A 14,127-nucleotide genomic window follows, 5' to 3' on the forward strand; every position below is an offset into this window, starting at 1 on the left:
ATTGTCCTTTCGCTGATTTCCCCCCATCACTTTTAATCACCTCGCGCCGCGAAATTAAAAAAAAAAAAAGAAAAAATTCATTCAACTCACGATTAAATTATGACCGATTAACCACCGAATCATAAATTTCATGGGTTTAACAAAAAATTAATGATGATGACGATTAAGTCATTTTGTCTGGGTAAAAATGTCAATAAGGCCGACATCTCTAGTCCCTTCTGGTGCACCGACTGGCTGAACCATAAGTTAACCATAAAATAATCCAAACGTAATAAAATCTAAAGTAGAGAAGAAGTATAAATGCCGCGGCAAATCTCCATCTTCCACAAAATGTGTGTGCGGTTTAGCGTCTGCGTCATATGGGGTTATGGTATTTCGATAAAACATGTTTTGGCGAAATGTTGTCAGCCCTCCCAGCGGCAAATGCCAAAGAGCCTCTTGTAAGATATCCCTCCCTTTTTCTCAGCACTCACCCCCTTTTAGCCTCCTCACAGTGGGTATATTCCAACGAATTTATAGCCCACCGTTATTATAGCCGAGGGGTTATTCGGACTACAAATTGCCTATAGGCTTTATATGGTATTCGTAGATCGTATAACTCCCATATATCACGTATTATCACTCGCCCCCTCCTTCCCCCAAAAAATTATCCTCTTGCAGATCGACATTTTCACCGCTGAATCCACTCTTTATTTATTTAAATTGTACATCATCCCAATTATCGGTATCGCTTCTATCTGTGATTTCTGGTGGAGAGAACAAGAAAAAACATGAGGACGAGGAGCTGTCATCGCTTGATTAATGGAGGATGGATTGTGTACCGGTTCGGTGTCAACAAGACGAAAATTCTCGGGTTTCTTTATCTAGTGTTCGACCTTTCGGCGGTTTCGACGCATGATAATTTGAATTTCAACATGGGCCTTATCGCATCATCGCCGCATGCTCCAATAATTTCCGTGTGAGGATTCCATGTTCTTTAGGTGTTCGTGATTAATCATTTTAATATCCGGAAAACTTCGGCTCAAGTCTAAATGCTGATGGATCAATTGACAATTTAAAGACAATTTATCTTTTAATTGCGCTATTCATTTTGGTATGTGGTGAGTTTCTCTGGATGCATATTAAGGTAAGAAGTTCCACGTATAAATTATAAAGTGGGAGTATAAAAATTTGAAATGCCATTATTTTTTACGCCGTTTCAACTTTTAATGTTGAATTTTGTAATAGAAAAGTCGACTCAGCGAACTCTACTACTGCCGTTACCGAACTAGATAAAACCCTTTCGATAATGTCTTTGTTATCCGAAATGCATCGTAAAGCCCTCGGGAATAGCCACGTAAATGGGGTGTGTTCGCGTGAAACTAGTACATGTCAGGATGAACCAAAAGTAGGGAACAAGGGGGCATAAAATATATTTGTTCGTCGGGTCGTAAAGATGCAGGACATGACCACCCGTCAGGCACTTGTGTGGATTTCGACGAGGCTACGATAATAGAAATAAGAATTCCCTCTGACCAGTTGTTATATTATTCGTCAAAGGGAGACAAACTAGTTCTTACAAATCCTCTTTTACGGCGTTATCAAAAAGTCGGTATTTCTCATAGTTGAAACGTTTTGTTCAGATAGTGGAGGAAATTTAAATGATAAAGATTGAGGGGAGCACGAATTCTTTGTGGGGGGTACTGTCATCCTGACTGTTGGTCTCTTCATCCAGCTGTAGTTGTGGAACGGTGTGACTCCATTGATGATATTAAAAATATATTAACAAGTCAAATTTTTCCAAAACGGAAACCCCTTTGAGAAAATAAATCGATGAATCGACAAAAAAAAAAATCTCAACAGTTATTGTCTAATTCGCGAGTGTTAACACTCGCGGAATTTTTTATAACAAATCAATCGATCGGCGAATTTATTTGATCGTTTGTAGATAAGTCGTGGATTCGGGGGCTAGAATAGATATTTACTGTTTTCAGTGTTATCAGCGTTATTTGAGGCACCCGTTGGCAGCATAAATATGCATGTCGATGGAGACGAGGTCGTTAATCGGTGGCCATTACAAAAATTCCAGGGATACATTTCACTTTTTAATCAACCAAATTTAACCGCACACTCCACCTCCCGATCGAACGTGACCGCGTCCACATCTTTGTGTTTCACTTCTCCATTATCATTCTTTCCCTCTTATCTTTTCCAAATTTTTCCCCGCTGGTATCAACTCCTTTTTTTTTCAAACCCCCAGTGGTGGGATTTGATGGCGGCGGTGTGTCTAGTCAGTCTGCAAATTAAATCCCAAAGAGAGTAAGGGAAATAAGAAAATTTAAATGATAAAGATGCAGGTGAGCACGAATTCACTGTGGGGGGTACTCTCACCCTGACTATCGGTCTCTTCATCCACTTTTAAAACCCCATTGATATACAACACTCGTTAAATCGTTATACCGTAATGTCTCAATTACTCCGTGCTCGTGTCAGTGAAAATCACCTATCTCATAGAAAAATTCTAATTAATCGAGTTGATTAAATTATTTTTCATATATTCAGTACCAATTGCAGTGAATTCCCATGGGGATTTAAAAAATGGATCACCGATTGATGCACGTCAACACCCTCGGTCCTTCGAACGGCTTATTATCCTGATGAAACAAAAAAAAAACGATCTATCGTTCCCCACGTACTTCTCCGAAGGGTTTACTGCTTGTATTTCATGGGACGGTGCGTTGCATTCATATGCTAAAAAGTGCGGGGATAGCTTTTTTCTCTTCCTTGTTACGTAGTAACTGCGGGGAAGGTGTCCAAACATTTCCAAGGGGCGCCACACACGTGCGTCGTAAAGAAAAAAAAAAAAAGACCCCCGGCAAATGCTGTTTTAGTGCTGGTTGACAACCACTGTTGATATTTTATTTTTTTCTGAAACGTATATAAAAATCGATCCTGCAGCCATCCCTACCTGCCGGTTTTTATGGTTTCCGATCATCCTCCTCTGATATTCTCCATCCTGACCAATTGATGGGGCCCCACGTTGTTGATTTTACAGATATTTATTGGGACTTTTAGTGTTTCGCTTTACCTGAAACATTTCATTATTTATTTTTTCGGTTCATTCCGTTGCCACGAAATATCGTGGACTTTTTTTTTTTTTTTTATTTATTCCTCGGAATCATCCAGACACTGGGGGCGTCCGTTGTGATGTCAATGGTGACAAAGTTGAACGATTATGAAGACTAAATTATTATCCAACGTGTCGTTACTTTGGCGTATGCCAAAATATTTATTGCTTTTGTTGTGTGAGAGGGCTGATTGGTTCTGCCTGTCCTCAGGGTGATTTTCCCGGAAAACCCTCATTGTCTAGGGATTGAGTTGTTCGTGGAGATGATCAACTCTCCCAGGACACGAATATTCCGTTGAAATTACCAAATAATTCACGTAATCTTCGAGGAAAATTTTAGTATAGGAATGAAATTCCAATTTTTTTATTGTTCTCGACCCCGGAATGAGGGAAATGCCGACGAAATGACCGCCGATTAATTTAACCCACTGATTGGACGCTAATTAAGCAGTGAATTCAATCAGATGTAAATTTATGAAATTCAAAAAATGTCCGCATGAATATTCAGCGATTCTGGAAACTTGTGTTCTCGCTTGACAGATGAATTAACGGGGATTATTGATTTAGTCACTGGGGAATTGCTTAATCGTCGATATCTCTTCGAATGATCTGTTGAATACCTCGAATTTATGTTCCTCTTCACTCCAATAAATTTTCACGATCAAGTCACCAATAAAGGACTTGTCAAAAAATTTATTCCATCATTATTATGTCTCGTATTGTCAACATAATCGATTAATACTACATCATAAATCATTACGATGATTCCCAATGATTTTCCACCCACAATAGGCCAATGGTTATTGGTAAAAAAAAATTCTCAGAAGATCAAACGAAATAAATACGAGATAAGTACCATTTGGTGGTTCGAAATATTACGAAAATATGAAATACTTTCGGTGAGACTTTTATCCGTCATTAGACAACCTCCGAGGCCACCGGGTGAGGTAATGCCCTCCAGAACGTCTCTATTACCCACCGGATTAATGTTTCCCGTAATCACAATGTTCAAGACTGCAGTTTTGCGTGTAATGGTCGAGCTCAGAAGGCCGTTTAAAGGTTCGTCCCTTTTTTTTTTATCTGTAAATAGAGTCTCCACGCGTTCTCGGGACACCATCGACCAAGGGAACACGAGTTTTTTACCTGATGATTCTTCATCCAGCGATTGTACCGCCCTGGGATCGAAGAGTACAGTACAGAGTGAAAAAAAAATTTCAACAATTACTCGGATTTCATTTCCACGTGTTTACGTTCCCCCCGAGGGATGGGGATGCAGTTTATAGGTTGTAACGTTATTCGAGGCTTCAGGGCACACCACCATATTCGGAGACACTCAATCAACGCTAAATCATTGCACTCCTCAATACCACGAGCATGATGGAATTATTTTTTCGAGTCCTCGGGGCACCTCTGACTTTGATACTCGAGGAATTTGACGGGATTATTTCCGACGCATCCCGTCTCATTTCAGTCTTGTGTCGCCTCTAAAATCTATAAAATCACTTGTCTCGATAATTCATCAATTATTTTCATCAATTATTCCTCACTGTTCGAAATCTAAAAAACAAATAGAAAAATTTAGAAATAAATATCGTTGATAATGCGAGCGAATTTTTATTCAATTGCTCTCAGAGTGGATTCGCCTGTATTGGACTGACAAGGAACAAAGGGAAACCGCTGTAGGTCCCGACCGCATAGAGAATTGCCAGACCAGAAACAATTAAGTTCTTCGCTATCTTCCGTAGCCATACACGACTATTCTCTGAAGCCAGTGGATCTCCTCCCGAGTGAAGGAAAAAAAAAAACCACTGCTCCCGAACCACTTGTTCTCAAATGAATCGGGGACTCATTGAAACAATGAGACATTCCCTCGATTTTCGCTGGCACGTGCGGCCGTTTTTCGTTTCGGGGCCTGAGGCCCTCGCGTGCCACAAATTGCATAATCCCGGGGGATGGCTCCGCGCAAAGTCACTCGTTATTTACTCAAGCGTATTCTATCCCACTTTATCTACCTCCGGGTGTCTTGAGCATCTCTTCGTCTTATCCACGGTACATTGCACTCGTCGGTTTATCATCGGTTTGGATTTATCGTTCGGTAGCTTCACCCCTCGTCTCGATTCACACGCGATTCACTTGTTTGACAAAAAAAAAAAACAAATCATCCAGGGAGTCATTCAAGTGGCTGAAATAAGTGATGAGGAAGGGGTATCCGTTGGCTGTTCTGGTGGTCCTCCAGAGGAGACGCAACAAGAAATACCGAGACGTCTCGCGGGGGGCCGGGTGGGCCGGGGGGTGGTGGGGCGAGGGCACCTCCTAAATTAGCCAATTTACGCAGCCAACTTTATAGTACAACTCATTTCCTACCGTGTGTTAACTATTTTTTCTCTCCCTTTCGTTTCATCTGGAAATGCTGTTATACCGAATGGCTACCGGGGGTTATTATATACCTCGAATTTTTTTTCTTTCGTGTCACGTGACTGCTGATGGTTATGGGTATAAACGATGAGAGTACAGAAATTTGGCTCTCTTGGTTGTCTCTCGGCTTTTAGTTTTTATTTTTGCATTTTTTTTTTCTGTGGGGATCATTTTGAGGCGCGTAAATTCGTTAACACCCCGCTTGTTAGTGGCTCAATGACGCTTGTGACTCGCCGCCGCGGGCCAATTGTTTTCTATGGTATTTCCCGGTGGTCTCTCGAACACCCAGTGGATATATAATAATCATACAATGTGGTGGATACATGGTTTTTGAAGGAATTCAAGTTCTGGGTGGAGGGAGATGGACAAAAAGAAACAAGCGATTCTAGGAGATTCTGGAGAATGGAGAATTCATTGGTCGGCACCACCTGCGTAAATAAAATTTTCAGAGGGTTAATCAGCTTTGCACAAAATCCGAGATTATCGGAAGAAACTCCTGTTGAAATAAACATTTTGAATTTTTCTCGGGACTTTAATAACGGCGTGATGTCCATCGCGTGGCTACAGCCATCGGGTTATTTATGCCCGTGATGGATTTACGAATGGCACAATGGCACAAACCTCGACACACAATCCTTTGCTCGTGATATTTGGATATAAGTGAGACGTTAATCCTTGGCAGCTAGCAGTCGACGCAGGCCCATCGGTCAACCCAAAGAAGACAAACGGCTGGTTACCACGGCAGGTCCGGTCGCGGTGGTCTCATTTGAATAGTCATTTTGGACGTTGGCCTATTGAATCGGGAGAAAGTGAAAAATGAATGCCCGAGAAATACCCGGTGAATTGTATGACGGACTTTTGAAAAATATCATGAGACAAACAAGAAATTTCACGGGTTTCTCATTGAGATGTTGATGAGATTGATGACTGCAGCGCGAGGCATTCATGAGACCGGAAAAATGACGATTCCAATAATAACAGGAAATATCTCGGGATTGAGGACTGATATTGAGATTTTTATTATAACCTTTTTTATTCGCCTAATTGATATTTATTTCTTTTAATATTTCTTCTAATATTTCTTCCCTCTGACTATTTCGCCACTATTTCATCTACGACATTGAGCCCCTCCAGAATCAATTAAAAAATCCTCGACATTCCCTCATTATTTTCCAATCGAAAAAAATTCCGTAATAATGAGGTCGACACTCGGATAATTTGTGGCAAATTCCCCATGCATCCCCATCTGAAAGCCCTGAAGATTTTACGATCTCTCTGGCGCCTCATTTCCATATTTATACTTACCGCGAATCAAATTTATATTTATTGCTCCCAATTCCACCCATCTCCTCCCCCAGGATAAAAAATCATCGAAATAAAGTCGATGAAAAAAAAAAAATGACGCGATAGGAGTGAATAATAATTCATGGTGAGAGTTTATTCCGCGCATTGACTCGAAAACTTTTGTCTCAACCATTACCCCGAGACTATCGAGCCCTCCCCCAGGAGTCACTCCTCGAAAGGAAAATGATAGCTCCAGTTTCCGTAACGACAAGTCAGTGGAGTGGGGAGTGACGGATGAGAGGGAGGGGAGTGGGGCCACGCTGGAGGGAGGGAGTGAGGACGCAGTAACAACTTGAAACACATCCGGAGCGGTCGTTAGTGTCCAGCAGCTCCGTCGACGTATTATTCAACCCTCACCGAGCATTTTCATTCCACCAGCGATCCCCGCACTATCCAGAGGTCCCTGCACCCAATCCTCTCACCCTCCGGATCGATAATCGATGAGAAACAAAAAGTCGAGAATTTGTTTACAGTTTAGTAACCCAAATCAGAGCGGCGGCGCGACTGTCCCACCCTTAACCCGTCGCTATAACTTGTCTCTCTCGTTGCTATCGCCATATTTCTCCCTCTCTTCACCCCCTCCAGGGGTTATCCGTGTGCTCGGTCAGAAACCCGAGTTTACTGAACTACTTGCCCATCCCCCGATCCCTGTCTCAAATGCATTTGTCAAAGAGTGAAACAAATTGGCAGACGCCTTTCACAAATACCCGGGGACTTACGCCCCTTTGGATATCTACCGATGGGGGTCGGGGGGTATAGGGGAATTTTGAAACGAGGCAATGCACTCGGATCTTGCGTCTTTGAGTAATGTGTTGTTGGCTCGCTGGGACACGGATCATGTACCTTGCGACGGGGTTTTTAGGATTTGAAGAAAAAAAAACGAGTGGTAGAACAATTCTAGGCTAAAAAACGAATTGAAAAATTCTCCGATATTCCTCGATTGCCCGGAAACGTGAGTCGATGAGTCTCCGGATGCCGGGGTTTTATCTTCGTCCAATAAAATGAGCATGAAAACGTCGATTTTACGGATGCGGAAGCCGAGGGGAACTGATGGCTCATGACGATTAATTCTGGGATTCAGAGTTTTTTTTAATGAGGCACACTGGCATATTCCGTGTTAAACGGGCCAATATCGGGGGTACAAAAATAGACTAAGCCCTCTCAAGCCTCTCCCAGGTTTTCTAAAACTTTCGAAAAAGCGCAGAGTCATCTCCCCTAGAGGAAATAAAACACCATTAGAAAAACGAAAATACTCGAAAAACCCATTCAACGGATGTTCTTTTGATGACGCAACAAGTGCGCCTCAAGTGCATGTCAAAAAATACAAATAATTATCCCAACTCGCCGACAAATACTTAATGAGAAAAAAAAACAGGATTTGGAAGTTGAAAGAATAATATTTCACTTAAAAATAAATTTTCACCTCGTAGACGATATAATTAAATTCTCAGAGACAGCTCGAATTTTTGGGAATTTTTAAATTCTCAGAGATGTCGAATTTTTGGGAGAGGACAGCGATGAGCAAGTCATGAATTATTTTAATAATCAGTAAAACGGATTGCGCGTATTTAACCCGAAAATAACAGGTGAAACCCGCGATTACGATAGTCTGCACAACTTCCTGCCGACCATTGCCCCCATTTGGAATATCTTCTCCAGGACAACAAGCCACACTGTATTCTCGTGTAGAAAAATGTTAAAATGGCTCGTTGAAGGAGACGCAAGAGTCTCGTCCCCAGAGCAAACACTTTTAACCGGGCATTCGTGAGACTCAGGTGAATCCCTCGGCTTATGTGCCATCACTTCTACGTGGGGTTTAGCCAACTCCTGTGTTTACTCTGAACATTCCACTCGCCACAAAAATCTTCAACAATTATCTCCCCCTTTCATCCGCCGACTAATCCACAATTAATCGCAAATAAATTTTATCGGTGAATCAATTATTTTTCGCGTGGTCAGGGATTTTTTCTGTATTCTCATTTGTTACTGCTCCATAATAATTATTTTTTAATGAAACATGGAATAATATTCAATTATTATTTATATTATCATATTATTACCAATAAATTTTGAAGCATGGGGGAAGCCAAGATTTCTGCGTTTTATTTATTTAGACCGGAAGTAACCACTTCCGCAATAATTCGCAAGAATTTCACGCGGGAGATATTGATCGCTGATAACAATATTTTTCTCAGTCATTCTCGTCTAATCTAGCCTTCATCTTGGTGTGATTTTTATTTCAGTAATTTTTTTTTTCACATTCCTGCGCGTGCCGCATACGCAATGCGAAAGAAAAACCAATTGCAATTAGAAAAAATTGGAAAGAAAAAGAATTATTATGGGATCGATTTAAATATTCTCGTGAAAGTACAGAGTCGATTTGTTGGATTAAATTCTGGGTTGGAATAATTGAATTATTACTCCCATTTAATGCTCTAGGCACTTGTCAAGTTCGCATGACGCAATAATCCACTCGATGCGGTTTGAGAAAATACGAGTATGAGCTGACGCTGTGAGGGATACATAAATCTCTGAAGAATGATAAATCTATTCTATTTAATAACAATTACATTTTTTATTTGTTGATTGAATGAAAAATCTGGAATTTTTCCCATTATCATATTTATAGCACTCGCCTATTTATTGTTGTTACAGAATTAATCCGGATTATGAGATAACGCAAGATATAAAAATAATCATTAATAATTCTTGCTAGGCTGGTTATTCCTAGAGAAAACTCCTCAATGGTACTCGAAAGTCATATCAATTGCACTTACCTTGGAATTAAAATACCCTCATCCCCTCATCCCACGTTATCCGTCACAATTCAACAGCAATATCTCGATTGGGAGTCGATAAAATCGAATCTATGGGAAATATCGAAATTTCCATAAATACCAATTTTGTAGATGTCATTCTGTTCTACAAAAAATGTTGAGAAAAAAATGTCGCTATCTCCCGTGCGTCTGGAGATATTTTCATTTTCAAAAAATTGAGGAATTCATAAATTCTGGAATTGAGGAAAATAATTGCAAATAAGTGGAATATTTTTATTTTTTCTCGTGGAAAAATCGCGTGGGTACTCTCTGCACTTTGGAGAGAACAGAAAATCCATTCACACCCGTCACTTGCAGTACAAATAGTCATACAGAATGACAAGTCCGCGCCACTTATCGAGGCGCCATTCTAACCCGTCTATTACCTGTTTGCAAATATTGCCACGAGGTGTTAGTACGTTTTACGGTGGTACGTGGAACTCTGTACACATTATATTAAATAGCACGGTCAATTATATATTTTCAATTAGTACCAAGAAATAGGAAATAACGTGAAAATTTTGAGAGAGAAAAAAAATCTATAATCCCTGTACGACGAGGAGGTGAGAGGCCACATATAGGATTGGGAAATTTCTCAAACTGAGATTTAGTCGGTGAGATACTGGTCCTGGTCCTCACCTATCGAATATCTCGAGGGAACGGGCGCCATGAATTTGGGTCGAATCTAATTGGCGTACCGATTACTGAGAAACGATTACGACTCTTCTCTCTTTTATTGTTATTATGATACTCATGATTTTTGGTCAGGCATTATATCACGGAGTGACGCGTCTGTCCCACAACAAGCAGATGTGTAAAATTCTTCAGTTAAATTCCCATGTATAAATCCAATCAGAGGTGACAGCTAAATTGGCAACTATTGGATTTCATTTCTCATGAATGTTCCAGCCAATTTGACTGTGGGGTGTAAAAAAGGAATATATTTTTTGTCCTCTGATAAAAATCAGCAACCCAGACCGGAGGGTCTCAACAAAGTGTCCACACGCTGACACCGGTTCGCACTTTTTATTGGCATATTTTTTTTATATATATTCCCTTTTTTCTCTTCCTTGGGCCATTCTTCTTGGGGATTTTGAGATCTCTTAATAGCTCCGGGATTTATTGTATTGGTATGATACTCCCGGGAGACCCACCACAGCTTTGCGACACCGGTGCTTCGAGCTAAAATAACAGTAGTCCCTTTTTTCAACAACACCACAAGCACCAGAGAAGACTTCTCCACTCTGCAACAATAACAGAACGCGTGTGGTCGAGCTGGACGTTTTTTTTTTTTTTTTATAAGTGTGACATGATCCAACCACTTGCTAATTCCCTGAATTATTCACCCGCACTTTCCAAAATTATGATCCATCCGCACGATTACCCAATTTATAATAAGTCATAATTGATATCTCATCCAGAGCTTTTTATGGTCTACTCTATTCTGGAAAAATCAAGAAGAATTTTTGAAAAAAAAAAAAAACCGCCGCCTGGCGGCCCTGCTGATTACCCAATTGACAACCCAAAGTGACTTTTTTCCTCCAGCATGAAGATGCTGTCAAAATGTTGTTCAATAAATCAATTGACTCCGACGGCATACGTAAATTGTCGATTTAACTGGCGATACGATGGCGCGATATACGGAAGAATTACCTGTACCAGAGCCTCGGGCAATTTGGCCCTTTTTTTTTCAACCTTAAAGAGAAGGTCTACCCGCATGTTCGGCCTTCCGACCTTCTGGCCCCGACCTCCGCGTCGCGACTCGCGGCTAAATCCCGGAGGAAGGCGTCGACGGTAAATCCTAGTCGCCTATCCCACGTTCCAGAGCACAAACCATAATTGAAACGTTTCTTCGTCTTTTGCCTTGGAGTTATTGCAGTAAGGGCGGGGTACACTTGTGATTTTTACGTCTCTCTCCATCAGTCATTCGTCGGTTACGTGTGTTTAACGGATTTTGTTTTAACCGAGAGGGAGATAATTATTTGCTATGAGAAACACATAAATGTACGAATAACTGCCTTTACTGTTGTTTATTCACAGTGAAAAAGGTGTATTTAATAACAAAATACATATTCGATATATATTTATTTCATTTTTCGTTGCGTGTGGTTTTGCTTTCAGCGTAGAAACTGAGGAACAGCCTTGACTCATTCTAAATCAATTAAGATTGAATGAATGAGTGATTCGAGACTGTTTTTCATTCTCCGCTGTGGGAATAAAGATTTTTTTCTCTTTTTTTCTTGACATTTTGATGGAAATTGTGAGTTTCAGGATGTTTTTGCGTCTCGATCTGTCGACCTTCGACCCGCTCCCCGATCTGTCCTATTAATCGGTAATCGATCGATGTATCGAATGCATCCGTAACGATATCTCTCGTGATAATGCGATTTACATTTTCCAAACGAATTGTACACGGAATTCGTTGCTGAATTCGATATGTACAACTGGTAAACCGCATTTTAATCAGTTTGCGGTTGCGGGGAAGCTCTTACAGCATGAGTAACTCAACTCCCGCACACGCAATGCCCTCTCAGTGAGTACCTCATGTGTTACATTATGGACTTGTGATATTGCTGGGAGAACTCGAGTCACGATCGAGTTTCCAACTGAGAAGTTTTTTTTTTTATTTCACTGGATCATTGGACGTGATAAATTGGTCGATCGATTCCATCGATCCATCCATCATTAAGACAAATAATGTGGACTATGATTTATTTATTCTGGGGGTTCACGTTCACTCGTATCTAATTATAGAAAAACAAATGTTCAAGTTTGCATTTGGACTGCGTGGGGTATTAATTAAGAATTATTTATTGAATTTGAATGGAAGTGTCGCAATGTGTCATGCGATTACTCATCATTGTTGGATTAATTGTTTGTTTAATTTCACATTTGTCACTTCATTCCGTTACATCCCGAGACGAAATTGTGGATTGATAAAAATTCACCGACAGTTGCTGAACGGAAGAGGAAAAAAATCGAGGTAGTTCCACTGGTCCTAATCACCACTTGATCTGGGAACTTTCTTTGCTGCCGATCCGACAGATAATACCCCAGCTTCCTCACCAGTTCCAGATATACTATCAAGTAGATCGGGTTTACCAGAGTCTATTTGGTATCTATTTATTTTTCACCAACGAGTACTGGGACAGGAGTTGTGTAAAACGGGAAAAGGGACTTTTAGTGCTCCGAGGGGTACGAGTGAACAGGAAAAAAAAAAGAACGATTGGTGAGAACAAAGGGACCGTGGAGTATTGTTCTATGATTTACAGAGGTTTTGGGAGAGGTCACTTTTCCCTCGGTGAAAATCCTGACACGGCCACTTGTCGCCTAGGTAATTAACCATTCACCGACTGCCTGGCACCGATCCACCAAGTCAACGATTCATCCTTAGCTCTTGTACTTGTACAGTCTTAAGATCCAGAACAGTGGCCCAGATTAGACTAGATCCTTGTTTTGCCATGATCAAACGGGCCGATCTATTTTACGACTCCTTCGGCGTTCACTCCGAGCATCTCAATCTATTCGTTAGTTTTATCTTTTTATGGCACCGACTGAACCACGCGTTATCACTTTTCGGTTAGAATACATGAATTTGAATTTTATGGCTCATCCCCAACGAACGGTCAATGGCAATTAAATCCAAGTGGGCGGGTGATTATAGAGCGCCATCTTGCGGTGGCATCCCTGCAACCGAGGTGTCATAGCCTCACTTTAATCCTTTGGCATCAATTGGATATTCAATGAGATTAGCCATCGGAAGGCTCATCGAGGCCCAGATTATCTCCCATCAAATCCGTCAGATCAATTTCAGTTTAATTAATTGTCAAAGTGCATGCTTACCACCACAAGTCACAATATTTTCCCACCGGGAAATCCAGGGGAGCCCGAAGGTCGTACTCATCGGCAACATAATTAGGCAGATTCCAGAAATAATTTAATTGCTCCCAAGGAGCCCTTTTCCATCATAATAAAACGCTGAGATATTTCCAGAACTGACCGGAGATTTTAGCGACAACAGGATTTCTACCAGGAATTCCAGAACTAAGAAAACGAGAAGAGATGGGATACTGAAATAGAAACCCCGTGAAATTGAGCCACTCGAGAGAATTGGTCAGGACCATTATCATTTGTTGGCAGGTTAAGATGCTACGGTTGACGTTGCGGAGGCCGACTAATTAACAAGACCGGACCCTAATAAAAAAAAAGTCTTTTTTTTTCACCAACCATGAAAATTCTGAGGCCATTTCGTCCCCATTGTTTTCAACTTCTTCCGTTTCTTATCTTATCGAAGGATCTCTGACTCCTGTCACCTTTTTCCCATTTTCCCTGGAAAGCGCAAACTCCATTTTTGTCCAACAATTAGATAAATTAAAACGTAAATTCACACAGAGTCACTCGACCGCAATAAAAATTCGTCTCTGTACCGACAGAGACCGTGCGTCA

This window comes from Fopius arisanus, unplaced genomic scaffold (assembly GCF_000806365.1).
Source record: "Fopius arisanus strain USDA-PBARC FA_bdor unplaced genomic scaffold, ASM80636v1 scaffold00143, whole genome shotgun sequence".
NCBI lineage: Eukaryota > Metazoa > Arthropoda > Insecta > Hymenoptera > Braconidae > Fopius > Fopius arisanus.